The sequence below is a fragment of the Poecilia mexicana genome, unplaced genomic scaffold (assembly GCF_051168715.1).
Source record: "Poecilia mexicana isolate PSO_F unplaced genomic scaffold, ASM5116871v1 scaffold_11, whole genome shotgun sequence".
NCBI classification, from domain to species: domain Eukaryota; kingdom Metazoa; phylum Chordata; class Actinopteri; order Cyprinodontiformes; family Poeciliidae; genus Poecilia; species Poecilia mexicana.
In genome coordinates, this window is record NW_028263380.1 from 21804853 (window position 1) to 21822775 (window position 17923).

The window sequence follows — 17923 nt, forward strand, 5'->3', positions numbered from 1 at the left end:
AGGACAATCGGGGAAATGGATCCCAGAAATCCTAGAGCTCCATCTGAAACTGTTGAGGTCAAAGTTCGTGACACCACAGTTGGAAACGGACGATACGTTTTATCTTGAATATAGCAATGTTTTGTGGATATTCGGATGCAGTTTTCCAAACCTTTGTCCTTTGAACAGTTGAGACCAAACTGGAGATGCTTGGCTTTTTCACACAGTGCCTTCCTTATTTGGACAAAACCAAACGCAGCATATGAACACATTTTGTCTGCTGAATATGGTGGTGAGATGATTTAGATCAGGGGTGTCAAACTCAATTTCTCCGAGGGCCACTTCAGCATATTGGCCCCCCTCAACGGGCCACATTGACGGTACAAATCAGGAGGGCATCCCTGCTAAAACACCCCAGACAAAAGGTTGACTTCACTCATTCAGTTAGAGGCTTATAATGAGTCAATGGTCCAGGTGTGTTAGAGAAGGAATGTATCTAAAGCTGCAGATGGTAGCTCTGGAAAACTAGACTTGGGCACCATTAGCATAAATGTATGAAAATACAATGTTAAAAATACATTAAATACCACCTCATATTGTTAAATAACTGATTTTATGTATTGAAGTTTAAAATATTACATTTGAGTTTCCATGGATGTAAAATTACTGCTCAGTTTAAAAATTACAATATTTAAATCGGTGTTTAAAGGTAAGCAAGCAAATAATAAAAATAAGTCACAGATTTAGTCTGAGGCAACTGAAATCAATTAATTAAAAAAAATCCTTTCTGAATATCATCTCATGGTCTCTGAACTAAATGCGTCTTTCTGACCGGGAGCTGACGGCGTGTTGAAGAGTTATGGACCGGACGCTAGCGTCTGGTTAGGAAGCGCATTACAAACCTTTGGTTGAAATGGCGCGTTAAATTCAAGCCTCCATTACAGACCAGAGAAAACTAAAGAGAATGCAGCGTTGTGTTAATCCATTTGAGGAGCCGGTAGTTTATCTTGAGGAAATAAATGACGATGCAAAAGTTAATTAGACTGTAACATGCGCAGTCCGCTGCTCAACCACTGCGGACTGCGAAGAATTAGAAACCGCTGGGAGTAACTCATCCAGCGGATTTAAGAAATGGAGCCTTCTGGGTTCACGTTACCCAGGAGAGCGGCGCTCTGGAGGAGCTGCAGACGTAACATCTGTCCGTTTCGGAGAAGCGAAACCACGCAAAAAAAATAAAAAAAAATAAAATGAAAATAAAATCCTGGTAAAAGCGCACACCGGACCGCACAGGGTAAAACACATAGTTCGGTTGATCTGTTTGGATCAGACAGATCCAACTGACTGATGAATTAGTGCAGATTTTTCTGCAGATGGGGACCAGGAGGAAGTTGTTCAGACCCCAGCGGGTGAAGCGATGCTAATTTAAATGAAGTTGCTTTATTTAATTAAGTTATTGGGGTGGTTTTTGCCACTACGGAGAAAATTGTAGATACATTTATCTGCTTAATCTGTGATGGGATCTGGATTCACGGTGAATATTAACTAAACCGCATTAAATGCGACTAAATAGCCGATGTTAATATGATTGTAATTTCACGGATAAAAATAGTACAGGACCGATTTTTTTTTTATTTTTTATGTTGTCGGTCAAGATAAGGATAACAAAAAGTCTAGCGCGACCTGCCGCCCTGACACCAACTCACACACATCTTCATTCACAGTCTTACTTGTAAATCGATTTTTCTTTTCTTGGACGTTTTCATGTTAGCTTGTCGATGTCTCAGTTTTATTCGCTGGGAAAATCAATAAGCAGCTTGACTCTGCTGCTCTCTAGTGGCGAGAGGCCGTAATGTTGACTGGTAACAATCGGAATGCATTGTGGGAGATGTAGTTTGTAGTCAATTCGTGCTCAAAACCTATTTTAAGTCAATCATTGGCCTATAAAATGCTGGGGGGCCACATGTGGCCCGCGGGCCTTGAGTTTGACACATGTGCATTACACCATAGAACTGCCAATTGGTAATTGAAGCTTCGATTTCAAAGAAGCCTACATTGAAGTCGATTGGCAAATGAACCATCACCAAAGAGGAAGGCTCTTGTTGCCTCACTGCACCCCAAGAGATGCATAACCTACAAAAACCATTTCTGTCTGGTTTTGAACCAGAGACCTTTTGCGTGTAAAGCAAACGTGATAACCACTACACTACAGGAACTGAACTTCTCTGCTTTGTTTCAGTTTGAGGTTCCAAAGTTGATGATGTGAGATGCAACGCATGAAAATTTCAACTGAGGCTTGCACTCAGATGCCTGGATTCAGAGTACAGACCATGACACCACAGAATCTTGTTGACCTTTAGTAAACAACTATGATGTATAGAACATGCAAAATCTGTTTCTGTCTGGTTTCGAACCAGAGACCTTTTGCGTGTGAAGCAAACGTGATAACCACTACACTACAGAAACTCATGCTCTTTGCAGTGTTCCTGGTAGATGATCCACATTTTGTTAGAGACTAATGTCAACGATGGGCATGGAACAATGTCAAATACTTCTACCACAGATCCTCTCAGAGAGCACAGTAACTTGGTGAACAAACTGTCAGACTTATACTTGTGCCTAATTTCACATTACAGTCCATAAACTAAGCCTGGGATCAAAAAATTGTATTGAAGATGTCATTAGCAGATACAAATGGTTCTGCAGAGACTTGGCTAAATGACTATAAAATAAAATCAATACTTACAAAAAAAAGATGGTTCAAAAAGAAAATTAACACATTAAAATAAAAAATATCTCTGAAATACAATCAACACTTGAAAATTAAAAATGGTTTAAAAATAATATCAACACTTCAAAATAAATAATGGTTCAAATATACAATCAACACTTAAAAATACAAAATCTCTGGGAAATAAAAGATGCATGTTGTTTTGAAAAACATTAGAATATAAGCACTTTTATCAAATCTTCATTGTGGTAAGATCATGTCAGTTCTTCTTAAATCCATGGAAACTCAACAGTTTGTAAGGTAGGTGAGTTAGCTCAGCAGGTTAGAGCACCGTGCTGGTAATGCTGAGGTCGTCGGTTCAAACCCCGTATGGGGCAATTCGTGTGCAAGGTCCTTCAGACAATCAACATTTCAAAATAAATAAGGGTTCAAAAATAAAATCAACACTTCAATATAAATAAGGTTTCAATAATAACATCAACAAGGGTACAAAAATAAAATCACCACTTTACAATAAATAAGGGTTCAAAAATAAAATCACCACTTCACAATAAATAAGGTTTCAAAAATAAAATCAACACTTTACAATAAATAAGGGTTCAAAAACAAAATCAACACTTCAAAATTAAAAATGGTTCAAAAATAAAATCAACAGTTCAAAATGTATAATGGTAACTGTTTCTGTTTGTACAGTCCATAAACTAAGCCTGGGATCAAAAAATGTATTGAAGATGTCATTATCAGAGACAAATGGTTCTACAGTCTTGGCTAAATACTTGCAAATAAAAAATGGTTAGGAAGCGCATTACAAACCTTTGGTTGAAATGGCACGTTAAATTCAAGTCTCCATTACAGACCAGAGAAAACTAAAGAGAATGCAGCATTGTGTTAATCCATTTGAGGAGCCGGTAGTTTATCTTGAGGAAATAAATGACGATGCAAAAGTTAATTAGACTGTAACATGTGCAGTCCGCAGCTCAACCACTGCAGACGCGGCTCCGCCGCTGCGAAGAATTAGAAACCGCTGGAAGTAACTCATCCAGCGGATTTAACAAATGGAGCCTTCTGGGTTCACGTTACCCAGGAGAGCGGCGTTCTGGAGGACATCTGTCCGTTTCGGAGAAGCGAAACCACGCAAAAAAAAAAAAAAAATCCTGGTAAAAGCGCACACCGGACCGCGCAGGGTAAAACATTCAGAGTTCAGTTGATCTGTTTGGATCAGACAGATCCAACTGACTGATGAATTAGTGCTGATTTTTCTGCAGATGGGAACCAGGAGGAAGTGCTTTCAGACCCCAGCGGGTGAAGCGATGTTAATTTAAGTGAAGTCGCTTAATTTAATTTAATAAAAGTTATTGGGGCCTCAGTCAGTGGTTTTTGTCACTACGAGAAAAGTGTAGATACATTTATCTGCTTAATCTGTGATGGGATCTGGATTCACGGTGAATATTAACTAAACCGCATAAAATGCGACTAAATAGTCGATGTTAATATGATTGTAATTTCACGGGTAAAAATAGTACAGGACCGATTATTTATTCATTTTTTTTAAAGTTGTTGGTCAAGATAAGGATAACAAAAAGTCTAGCACGACACCAACTCACACATCTTCATTTACAGTCTTACTTGTAAATCGATTTTTCTTTTCTTGGACGTTTTGATGTTAGTTTGTCTGTCTGTTTTATTTGCTGGGAAAATCAATAAGCAGCTTGATGTGACTCTGCTGCTCTCTAGTGGCAAGAAGCCGTAATGTTGGCTGGTAACAATCGGAATGCATTATGGGAGATGTAGTTTGACTTAAAATAGGTTTTGAGCACGAATTGACTACAATCATCGGCCTATAAAATGCTGGGGCGGGCCACATAAAATGAAATGGCGGGCCACATGTGGCCCGCGGGCCTTGAGTTTGACACATGTGATTTAGATTTTATAGGTGATCTGCGTTTATTGAGTTTGACATTGAAGCATCCTCCATGCAAAATATTCTACAGAGAACTTGCCATATGAATGATGATCCCTGACTCATCATCAGATTTACGTCAACATGTCAGGAAGACGACGGTCAAACCTGCAAACCTCAGTATTAATGTGCCACCGGTGTGATCAGGATTAGTTCTGAACATCCTGTTGATCCACACAACATTGTTTCAACCCAGCCTCAAGGTTAGCCGTGGTTTTATTAGCTTTAAGTGAAAAATCTGTAAAACATCCTGGTTGATCAGTCCTGTTGGACTTCTTCTTGCTTCCGTGTGTTTCTCAGTCTGTCGTATTCTTTTCTTGGAGGACTTTCATGAAAGCGTGTTCATGGCTCGTCATATAGCAATCTGGTCGGTACCATACTGTTTGCATTTCAGAAGAGAGACGGCTCCAAAACAAAACTAGATACGATATCGCTGACTGGGAGCAAAATTCAAGGTCCACTGAAACTCACGGTTTCTAAGCAAAAACGGATAAGAGTGAATTCATTCCAATAGTTTAAACCAGCAAAAGGGGAAAAAAAGATGTGGATACAGTTTTCAGATCATCGTCTTGCAAGAGGAGCATCTTATTTAGTCTTCAGAGAGGAAAATTAAAAAAAAATCGTCTTCACAGAACCAATAAATTCACAGGACATTTTGACTGTATTGACAGCAGTGCAATACTTTTAATGAACACATCATTCTTTTGCAGATTTAATTAACACAGGCTGCAGTTTCTGCCTGTCTTCACTGGCTGCAACCATCACAACTAGCTGTTTAATAATATATTTTTACTCAAAATGCTTAAATAATCAAGTGTCTGTTGTAATGCATTTGTTTCTTACCTTCTTATAGTTGTGCTGTTCCAATTTTTACCAATTTGAAAGTTAATACCTAGGATTCTGGTGGGGCTCACCAGTTTCTGTGGAAAAAGAGGGGAGTACAGCATGGTGAAGCTGCAGAACGGATGATTTTGCACATGAAATAACCTTTTCAGAAATGTAATTTATGTTGCAGGACAGTAAACCTTATGCTTTTCCCCAACCTTTGTGAGTGTTTCTGTACGAGCCTCTGATGGAGATGGACCTGCAACCATCAAGGTGATTATTCCAGATGCTTGCAATCTGAAAAAATTGAGAACCGGTGCACTTTTCTGTGACTCAGGAAAAATATGTGGAGGGTGGCAGCAACATGGAGACAGAATACATGTTATTTTCTGTGGCTGTTCTTGGCTTGCCACTCTAGTCATGTTGCATAATTCTTTTTTTTTGTGAATTCCATCTTGATGGATAATTATTTGATTTTTCCACTTTAATAATTGTTCAGTTATCATTGCTTGGGACTTTTAGGAATATTACCGTATGAGAAAGGGGGAATCTCTTAAGTTCTCCTCGTTTAGTCTTCTTAGTTGAGCTTCTCATGAAAAGCAGCTTTTTGTGGAATAAAATTATTTCCTTAATAGGGTGCAGCATTTTAAGTTGATACCACACAAATTCATTCTCTATTTCTTGACACCTATTTGTGTATTTACACACATGCACACAAAACCCAGACGAGAAAAGACAGACGGCCTTTCATGCTTATTGCTACAAATGACGATTAATTCGATGTAAGAAGTGTCGGCACAACAACAGCCTGTTTGTTATATTGTGAAAAATGCAAACAATGACCTTCGATTACACATTAAAATGTCATTTTGAATATGGAGGAATTCTAAACATGTCTGGGTGAATGCATTACATCTTCACTTTCATCTTGAAAATGATTAACTGCTTTTTTTACCACAACTGCCTTTTCCACTTGTGTATAAAAATAAGTATAATGGTGTTCAGGATGACACTTCTGACATGTTCTTCCTTTCACTGAAATTAATTAAATCTTTGGGGGTTTTCAGTGACTCTAGTTTTAAAATTCTGGGTTGTTTTGGAATGGCAGCATCCATGGTGGAATAGGAATCAGCCTGACATCATTACATTATAGAGGAATGATTTATCAGATATTATTAGTAAAACTGATGGGGAAAAATATATTCTGCTTGAATAATGATGTCTGATCTGAGTTTCTTCTAAATATCAATAAAGAAATATCACAATTATCAAAGCATGTTTACACAAGTGAGGAGGAAAAGATCCTAAATAAAGGTAAAATAGTAATCCTACACAAAATCATTAAAGTGCCGCCATTCACTGAAGGCAAGAGCAGCGTTTGAGTGGAGTAAGTGGTTGACACTATCAGGGTTTAATGTGTGTGTGAAAGTGCAGTGGTCATCACCAAGGAATGCTGGGAAACTGCAGGACGCGGGACAAGGTTTATCAAGCCTGTGAAGAAAAACGAGTGACAGCATTCCTGAATGTTGGCTTATCTCTGCTTCCTGCAAGAGCGCGCGCACACACACACACACACACACACACACACACACACACACACACACACACACACACACACACACACACACACACACACACACACACACACACACACACACACACACACACACACACAAGGTTTTATTTTTGGCTTTGCTTCTTTTGGATCTTGTTCCGAGTTCAGAGCCTCATGCACCAACACAGACCCAGAAAAATGTGGTTTGTAGTTTTTTGATGAACTGATGCAGTTCACAGCATCAATTTTCCTTGTAAATTAAACAGGAAATTTCTTGGCAGTTTTTCTCTTTTTAGTTTCAGAGGAACATGAACATAAACCACATTTCTCACTTTGTTGTGGGAAGAAAGAACTGATGCCAATGTATTTGATTTCTTCAGTTTTTTTCTCATCTTTTTCTGTTTTTAGCCTTTTTGTGCCTTTCTACGTATTTTACATTTCACATTTTTAAAACAAGCCTTTTTTCTCTTGAGGTATATTTTTGCTGTATTCCTGTTTAATTTTGTTTTTTGGTTCCATCACATTTGCTTTTTGCTTTCTCTCTCTTTTCCTATAGTACCTTATGGGTTGTTTATCCTTACTAATTATGTCACTTAAATTTTCTTCTTTCTCTCATTTCTTTTTCCTCTCCACGTTTCCCTTCATCTTATTTTTGTTCTCCCGAGTTTCCTTCTCTCATTCTTTTTACCTTTTCTGCTTTTGCAATCTTTCAACCTTGATCAAAAACATTCTCTTCCTCCTCTTTTCTAAGACCTTCTCCTGTCTGTTTCGCCATCCTCATTTTCTTCCTCTTGTCTTTTCCTCCACCCCTCCTTCTCTGTCCAGCCCCACCTCTTTTCTGCTCTCCCTTTCTGCCTCCGGTTGCTTGGTGATTGTTTCTGCTTGCTGTTGCCAGGTAATTTCTAGATGGCTTTGATCACGTGACGCGTGTTTTTCTGCCTGTTTGTGCTGAGTCATTAAAATGTGTCGGCGTCTGGGCTCTGATTGCAGTGTTGGTCACAGCATCATGTTCTGCTTCCAACATGCTCTGTAGACATTGTGAATAATTTGAACTTTTCCAACATTCTGCTGAAGTTTGAGAGAATTTTAAACTTTTTACAGTTAAGTTTTTACATGGGTGACTTTGTTTTGTATTGGGTGACTTGAACCCATTTCTTTGTCAAAAACTGTTACTGACTGACATGGTGTCAGTTTCTTCTATTGGATGACAAACTTCATGTTGATGAAATTATAACGTATAGCTCCAACCATTAGATTTCAAAATAATGTTTTGCTGCCTTTAGGCCATTATTTTTCCAGAATCCTTGAAAAGAAACTTGTTCTGTTATAATTGCATGTACTAGAAGTCTTTTTCATGCACCTGTTGTCTTCTGGGCCTTTGAACTTTAACCCAATCATCTGACTTTGACTCTTTTCTCAATGGGATGTTTGTGAAAAACCTGCGGTTGATTCTGATCAGAAAGGCTGAATTACGTCTCCTTACTCCTTTTCGTTTAAAGGAGCAGTGACTCTGCTTTGCCCTCCGGTTGGAGGTCTTCACCCCATCTATAAGGTTTAGCCCAGCTAAATATGGCAGTCATTTATATCCAACCCCACTAGTGTTTTTATTACCATCTGTTAGTTAAGTGCAGATCTTTTGAGTCTTGCGTACTAGCCATAGTTGGATCAAAAACGGTGTGAACCAGGTGTGTTTGTATGTCTGTCGACAAACTCCCTGGGGTTCTGTGCAAGTGGAAACGATGCAGAAGCTGTAAAGGTGAGTAGGCGGCTGCTTGGAGCATCTCTCCACTGCTGTTGAATTAAACGTTTCGTGTTTCTTCACTCTTGACTTTTTGTTCGTCATTATAGGATGCATTTTTCAGACCCAAACGTACACAGAGATTATTCTATCACACTCTTTGATACAAAACAATCAGATTACTGTGAAATGTGCAACTGAAAGGTCTTTTCATGCAGTCATGTCCTGACATGAAACTATTTTTTTTAGAAAATGCTGATGGCAGTGAGCAGCAGTCTCTTGTGTTTAGCCTGTGGCAGCTGTGGCTGTGAACGGGCCAGGCTAGCAGGGCAAACACTGTGACACATTGTTATTGTATTATTCATGGTGAATTGGCACCGGCTCCATGATCAATAATTTATTCATATTTCCTGTCAAGTATGTGTTTTTAGCTTTAAATTATTTGTAGATGCAGACTCTTTCAAATTTTTGCATAAAACATTTTTTGCAGCAGGCGATTAAAGATTTATTGTTTTATCTTATGGAGAATAATATAATACAAATTGATTTGTGGCTCTGCTGTCATATTTCACCTAAAAACAAGTGAAACTCCAGTTGTTGCATCTATATTATCATGCTGTTTGTCTATTCAGAATAATGTTGAATTAAAATGGGAAACGACTCGCCCTGCTCACCTGCACAGACGACCACAGGGAGACCTTAAAAGTGGAGCTGTGAGTTTGCTCTGTTTAATTTGACTGTTTTTGTGATGTAGCCGTACTGCTCAGCATCACCTGGGATGGAAAATCATTCTGACATTTACAGCAAACTGAAACGGTGAAGTGGAAGAACAGAGTGACGGTGTGAAGAGGCTACTGTTGCTGCTCTGCTGCTACTCTAGCACAACACCACTTCAGGGCTTCCTGTCGTACTGTGACAGCAAAAACTGCACCCTGTCAATAACTTCTCCTTTTTTTCCCAACTTCCAAATGGACGTAAAGGCATGTAAACCTCATTCAGCCGGAAACTTTGGAGGACAAGAAAAGTTGCACAAAGAAAAGCAGTGTGCAAAAGTTTGGGTTTTACTTGCGGCCAACACATTAAAAATTGCTAAATGTCAGTTTTTTAATTCTGAATGTACTTTGAATAATACGATAGATCACTGCATCATTAAATGTTTATGTAGTCATACTACTTCAGCTTTTTCACATTGTCGCATTAAACTTTATATATATTTTTTATTAAAACATGCAAACACAAATTAGCTCATAAATATGAAGTGGAAGGAAAACAAAAAAAGTTTGGTGGCTTTTGAATACAAATGCATGCAACATGTGTTAATTTTTTGTAAATGCTGAAAAGCATATATCATGTCAATACAATTCAAAATCAAACACAACTTTGTTGTGCTCCTTCATAAGAGCCCCACAATTTACACAAGCCTGGTTATAAGTGTCAAAATGGAAGAAGGTTTAAAGATCATGAATACTTTTGTGTTAGTTATTTTTTCAACCTGAAAAACTTTTGACACTTAAACCAAAAATGAGAGAAAAACGGTGATAGATTATTGATTGGAACAGTGAAAACTTGAGAGAGTTGACCATTTCAAATCTAATTCCAAAAGCTTCAGCTTTGTACAGTTGAACAGTTGTTAGCACTGTTGCCTCACAGCAAGAAAATCCTGGTTTCATTTTGGTGTTCCTGCATGTTCTTCTTGTGCATGTACGAGTTTTCTTTAGGTATTTTGGCTTATTTCTGGTGCAAAAACATACATGCCAGGTTAACTTGCCACTCTGCTGTAAATGCCCCTTACATTAGAGTGTGTGCAGTGTGATCTGCCTGCATGTTGCCCTGTGACGGACTGATGACTGCGTTCTCAGCCTGTTGGCTGGAGGAAAATGGAGGGGTTTGTGCTGGAGCTTGATGACAAGTTGGGATACTTGGTCAAACGATGCATAATTTGTTGTGTAAATGTCAAACGGCGGTTTGATATTTACACAGAATTAAAGACGAGTCTTTACCAACTTGTTGTCGAAGCATCCTGCATTGAGAGAAAACGTTATCGATCACTTTATCGAGTAATTGTACTTGATGTTTGTGGTTCATATTTCACACATGGGCATCTTGTCCTATTTTAATGTTTGGTTAGTTTGAGTGCTGGTTTATATTGAACTTCCTGAATTGTAATAGAGTATTAGGCGAGAGGCGGGGTACGCCTTGAAGACCACAAGCCCATCAGGTTCTGTGAACAATAAACTACAAATGTGTACAAATTTACGCCCTGTGCTGAAGATCTATAAAATCTCTTAAAATAAATTCACACCTTTCGCTTGCACATTCTAAAAATTAACTATTTTTGCCACTGTCCATTCAGCTGGACAGTGACTCTCTCTTAGCTTTTCACTTATATAGGAAGTACAACAAGTTAGAGATTGAACTGAATCCAAATAAAAAAGAAAGTGACTTACTTACCCAGATCCTTCCATCTGATCTCACATTACCAGAAAACAATTTACAATTAGCTTTTCTCCATTTTATGGCTCTGTTTTATGGTGCGTTCACACCAACCCTGTTTAGTCCACTTTAATCAAACTCTAGTTCGTCTGCCTAGAAACAAACTCTGATGCAGACTAGATTTGGTTGAAGTGAACTCTGACGCGGTTTGAATGCAAATGTGAACACAACCGCTCCAAAAGCAGGAAACAGGGCATTTTGGGTAAATACAACCAAAACAAATGTTTGAGACTGGAAAACATGGATTGTGATCTTTTACCAAAGACAAAAGGAAAATCCTACAACTGCTAAAATCTGGCACTACTTTGTTTTTGTTTACATTTCTTGAAGAAGTAAGATGCATTCAGTGTCGTCTTCAGAGGGTTTTGTCGTTTCCTTCAGTGGTTCTTAATGCAGCGCCCCCACAGGGAAGGAGGTGAACAGGTTTTTCATTTACTTAGGATTGTTTAATGCAGTGCAGTGTGAATGCAAACCTCATCAGCTGAAAATGTAACAAATGTTGCAATTTTGTTCCCCGATCCTCTTGATCTACCAGGTGTGAACAGCCTTACATTTAAAGATAAATATTGAAAATCAGTTTGAAAAGTGACCTAATGATCCAACTGCTGCTGAGTTCACTTTGCATAGAAAGATACCAATTTATTTTGCGTCTTATCTTGATATAAAATCTGATTGCTTTTTTAAAATAATGCCTTTGATCTATCTTTTTTCCTCAATGCTGTTTTTCTTTTTGTGAAATGCAAAATATGGATCCTAAACACACATTGGTTCAGACCCTCAGATCTTTTCCTTTGAGCTCATATTCACAGGAAATGAAAGCCGCTTCTCTTATTTAGTTTAGCAAGTGTCTCCTAAGGCTCTGTCTGCCATTCAGAAGTTTATTTAATAAATCAGATTTTAAAAAAAATGGCTTCCTCAGAGAGCTCCTATACGAAATGACTGGAGGACTTTTCTGCTCTTAAATAATAGCTTTTGTTAGGTGTGAAGTAAGCCAGCAGCTACCATAAACTGATGGGATTTAGATCGCAGCTGTTTAAACCTGGCATTACACAGATGAATGGTGTGTGTGCTTCTATTAACTTTCTGCCCTTCACTTATCCAGTTTGGGGAGCCGAGAGGGAGTGTGGGGAGATCTGATTGGCCGTTATCTTATTTGTCAGCTTTGGGGGGCAAATTAATTTGGTGAGACACGAACAAGAACACAAAAACTCGAGAACACACACTTTCAAACTCCAAACGCACGTGGTTATTCTTTCTTAAAGCCAAGCAGAGTTTCTGATTTTAAAAAAATGGTTAACTATACAGTGATCAGTTGTTTATATTCAAAAGCTGTGTAGTAAAACGGGATTATCTCTAGAAAAATGCAGCGTAGGGATTCATTCATTTCTACCTCTGAGATGCCACCACTTTCTCTCCTCCTTTGATTCTCCTCCCTTCATTTCACACTTGTTATTGTTTATAGTCTGTTTTATTTTTAGTTTGCGCCATCTAATCAGCAGCCTGCCTCTCTGTCTGTTTCTGGCTGTCAGTGTTAATTGTCTGTCTGATGTGTCTATCTGGAACGAGGCAGCAGAAATGAGACGCACTGATGTTTATAGTTCAAGCTGCAGTTCGTAGTTTCAAATCGCAGCCATAGACGGTGACATGCGTGTTTGTGAGAACTTGATGCTGCCTCCTGTGGGAACCCAGGCGAAGGGGAAAACTGGGCAAGGCCTCATTATGCAGATAATTAAATGTTAGATTTGTATCTGTGCTGCAGTTTAATCCTGTTCTCATACTCGCCCTTCAATCTTTTCATATCATTTTAAATTCCATCACTACAAATATCTGAGTTTATGATTCAGTTCAGATCTGAGATCAACTGTTGATGAGGAGACGCCACGCTCGGTGCAGCTCTTCTGGATCAGCATTGGCTCTAATGAGACCTAATCATTGTCAACAAGCTGCAGCTCGAATGTAAGACTGAGCTAAGCTGCTAAAATGCCGATCTCTGATATTGAAATTACAGCCGGGACGTTCAGAGTTTCGTAGCCGATTGTTCTCAAACTACTTAATGCAACTAATGGAGGTCTTTATTCAGAGCTGTGAGCTTTAATGTGCTCCAAATATGGATTTGCTGTGTGGTTGTAGAAGGTTTTTTCTTTTTTTTTTACTTTCCGTGTATACACAAATAAAATCAACTTCTTTTGGATACTTGCCTGGAGGGAAAATGGGCTCTTGGGGAGAAATATGTTTCAGCAAACAGTTTCTGGAGCCGCTCTCTATTCAGCCAACAAAAGGAAATGAACTCACAACATATTTTCACCATTGCTTCTGGGTAATGGCACCCACTTTTTATGTAGCTTTGCCAGACGTGCTGCAGACAACAAAAAGGCTGCCTGAAGTTGAAAAGAAGTGTGCACTCATGGGAAGAGAACTTGAACGAGATCATGGATATTAGGGCTGCTTTATTACGGGAAAATATCATTCATTATCATTTTGGTCAATATTGAAGTCACATTTAGTTAAGCAATTACTCATTGGGTTTTAAGAAGCAATAGATTTATTTCACCTTGAAACAAACATTTTCCCCTCAGACGTTCCTCTTTAATCTTCCTTTAAAATGGCTAAATATCTTTTGGGACACATTAAAAGCATTTTGAGGGGCAAAATTATATCATATACTAAGGGAATAAAGAAGAAATATAGCTTCGAGCTTAATACTTTGGAAAGAAATTTCTGACCTTGAGAAAACATACCAAAGTACAGAGAATTGGTGAACCTGGAACTAAAATACAACAATATGAATACATATCAAGTAGAGAGAGCAATAATTAGGTCCAAGCAACAATTTTATGAATTGTTTTAATTTTAAGCCACCAAGACTTAGCATGGATAAGTTATCGCTGCAGCATGAGGATGGAGGTCTGAAGCTCCCTAATTTTCAGCTCTGCTATTATGCGGCTCAGTTTAGGTTCTATAAGTGGGATAATAAAACTATCAAAAATGAAACTGATAACCCTTTAATAATTCGTAGTCCAAATTTGATATAAAAATGTTTAGGCTAGAAGGCTTTCTTTCTCCTAAAACCCCGTTATGGGGAAATGGACTGCTACCAAAGATTTTTCAGTCTGGTAACTTTAGATCCTGGCAGGAGAAGGGAATTTGCCGATTGGAGCACTGCTACGAAAAGGAAGTATTTATGTCACTACAGCAGCTAAAAGAGAAGTTTAAACTGACAAAGATTTCCTTGGCTATCTCCAACTTCATAAGAGCTAATCGGAAAGGAAGTTGGAAGCTCCTGTCCATGTCTCCCGTTGAGGAAATGTGTCATGCCAGTCGGCCGTTATGTAAAATCATTTCAAGGGTGTATACAGCACTCATGTCAACTTTAGCTATAAATGGTTGGATAGTTCCAGAATCAAATGGGAAAAGGATTTGGGAATATCTATTGAGAGGCAATTATGGAAAAATTTGTCCAGAGAAGGTCTCATATCTACTCTAAATGCTCGATTTAGACTAGTACAATTTAATTTTACACATCAGTTATATGTCACCCCACAAAAATTACATAAATATAATTCCAATGCATCTCCTCTTTGTTTTAGATGTGGTTTGGAGAAAGGAACATTCCTCCATGCCACCTGGCATTGCTCTAAATTGCAGGGTTTTTGGAAGGGGGTTTGTGAAACGTTACCAGACATTCAGCATCATGATTCCAATAGACCCAGAGATCTGTCTATTGGGGAACTTTACAAATTCCAATTTAAAGACGGTCTATGACAAGAAACTTGCAGAAGTCCTTTTGGTAATTGCTAAGAAATGTATTACAACAAAATGGAAATCAGACTCCCCCCTCCCAATTAAAATGTGGCTTTGTGAGATTAATAGCTGTGTAACACTAGAAAAAATAACCTTTTGGATGCAGAGTAGAGGTAAGACTTTTTATAAAATATGGCAGCCTTTTTTAAGTTGTATGCAAAATCTACCAGCACATTGGATTGATTGATGATCCTGTAATCGAGCTGGACTCAAGATTTATGAGCAAATCTGATACCATTTGTCTCTCAATCTATTTCCAATTCATATACATTTTATTTCATCCCTATAGATTACCCTCCTGACCCACCCCCATCCAGTCCTTCTTATTTGGTTGTTGTGTTATATTATTGTAAATGTATTTTACTTTTAATATGTCTCATTGTTTGAATTGTGCTCCATTGTGTACCAGTTTTGTCCTGTCAGTTAATACCTGTGATGTTACCATTAAAAATCCAAAATAAAATATTCAAAAAATAAATAAAAGGCTAAATATCAGTTAAAATGCTCATTACATAAAGAAAAAACACACAAACTACACATTTTGTTTGGTTAAAACTCACTGCTGCTGCTTTTACCATGTTTGCTGGTCATTTTGTCAGATTGGGATTTCCCATCTCTGCAGTTTTGGTTGTTTCATGCCGGGTTACTTCAGGTTGAGCCGTCAGTTCAAACCTGCTCACTGCTGCCAGTCTCCCTTTTCTGCCATCTAGCTTTGATATTTCAAAACACAACCACTCTAGGCCTGGGATCAGGCTATGAAAGAAAGCAGAAACACACAGTCGGGTGAAATTAACTAGAGTTCTGTTAAATATGCCAAAATATTAGTATAAAAGAGTCTTTTGACAGCTCTGTTTTGTAGTTATTGAGGCCATTCTGTCCTTTCTTTTGAAAATCTATAAAAGGTGAAGGTAGTGTGCAACATTAAAAGGTTTGTATCCATTTGAGATTTCATAGAGAGGAAAGAGTGTGAATTGTTAAACTTTACAGTAACAGCTGATCAGACTTGCTGCGGTTGTTAAGATCATATTGTTTCCATGATTGGTGCGGCTGGCCAAGCAGGTCAGAAGCTACAAAATATCTTGACTTGTAAGAGTAATATATAAATGAATTTAGACTATAAGTACCCATATTTCTAATAAGTTTACTAACATTTAATGTGAGTAGCAGTTTTCTGAGATACTTTCTTCCTGCTTTGTCTGGGGCTCACTTTACATTTTACAATGCTGCTCCTCTGGTCACCCTGGCTCTATTAAATGTGACCATCTATCAGGAGGAAATGAACAGTGACTATCACCATAATGGTCCATGGGATAATCTGCAACTGCAATTAACTGCAGAGTTCCTGGAGAGTCCGCCTCCACCTGGCCTTCCAATGCATATGAATACTTGGATGTATTTGGGTTAGCTGGCACGTATCGCCACACAGATGCAAATATTTATTCTCCTTCAGTCAGACAGAAAACAAACCGAGATCCATAGTAAGGTCCAGAGAACCTGCTGCATGGTAATAACCTGCCGCTAGTCTGGTGTGGCAATCACTTCGAACATTCATTATTCAGTGTCTGAAGCCGCTTCTGGTTCTTTTCTGCATTTTAAATATGCAGATCAAGATGGATTTAATTGCTTGAAAGATGTAAGGTAAACATCTGTTCAGAGAACAAGATGAGGATAAAATCCTTCAAAGCAGATGGGGATTGAGAAGGAGAGGGGGAGAGCTAAAGGGGCCAAAGCTCGTTCTGTCGAACTTTTATTGTTGGCAGTGATGGAGCAGAAAATGGGAAAATGGCTGCGAAAGCTGTCTGAGTTTGACTGCCGGGACCCATTCATCCTCAGTGAAGCAATGCCACCCGTCGTCTGGAACTGACATGAAGATAATTTAGATGAAAAGTGTTCTTGAAGTATTAAAAAAATGTCGGAGACCATCCAGCCAACAAACCCTGGCAACTAAAGCCATGTGGCACTAGAGGTGTGCAAGTTGACCTCGGAAGCATTTTTATCAAATCCTCCCTATCATTTTATGTAGAGGAGAAATTCACGGCTGCTACGTAAAGCACCAAGTATGCTCATCCATCTTCCTTAGCAGTGGGAGGCTAAAAAGCCAAGTGCATCTGAACCACACTTTGACCATCTTTGCATGTTCCCTTCCATAAAATGCTTTGATTGTCAGCTGGTCTCGAAAAGCGGCTGTGACTCAAAGGTTCAAGGACTCTGGTGGAGTTTAGCGTTGAAGCTGGACGGCAGCCGATGTCGATGAGGGTGATGGTCAGAGCTGCATTAAGATGTTTCTGTGAGCAGCACCTATTTCACCAAAGCAGTTTACAGGCATGTTCAGTACCTTTCTTATGGTGTGACGACCTTAACAAAAAGTAGTGCAGTTTAAAGTGTGATGGTAAACGGAAAATTTAAAAAGTCATTTACCATGATTAAATGGCTTTTATATTTTAACAGGGGGCTTTATATATTCTCCAGGCACATGGTGCCATTTCATAGCACAATCAAATAAAATTGAGTTGTTAAAAAATATACATCAAACATACCTTAAAGAAACTCGACTTGGCAATTTTTTAAGGCTTGAAATTGAGCCTCTGTCACAACAATGCATCTCCTTTATGCTGTTTACGACGGTTCTTTGGAGTTTTGAGTTGAGAAGTACAGATGAACTCGGCAGACACACGTGTGATGGAATAAAAGCAACGAGCTCAGTTTGTGTGAGGGAATCACATTATAACATATTGTACAGAAAAGTCGATTTTTACACAACACCCTCCTTTAATTAAAAAAAAATCCCTCATTATTCCTACAATTTTTGATACACAAGCTCAAGCAAAATTTTAAAGTATTTTT

At 38.5% G+C, this 17923-nt stretch overlaps 1 protein-coding gene and 1 non-coding gene across 4 annotated transcripts in view; one reads left to right on the plus strand and one right to left on the minus strand.

The window, feature by feature from the left end:
* The window catches only part of LOC106932922 (semaphorin-6C-like), a 163696-nt gene that overhangs the window by 47515 nt on the left and 98258 nt on the right, over positions 1-17923 (plus strand). The gene's annotated exons all lie outside the window — the stretch shown is intronic.
* On the minus strand, positions 2370-2442 carry trnav-cac (transfer RNA valine (anticodon CAC)). The gene has a single exon. It is a non-coding gene; the product is annotated as a tRNA-Val (tRNA).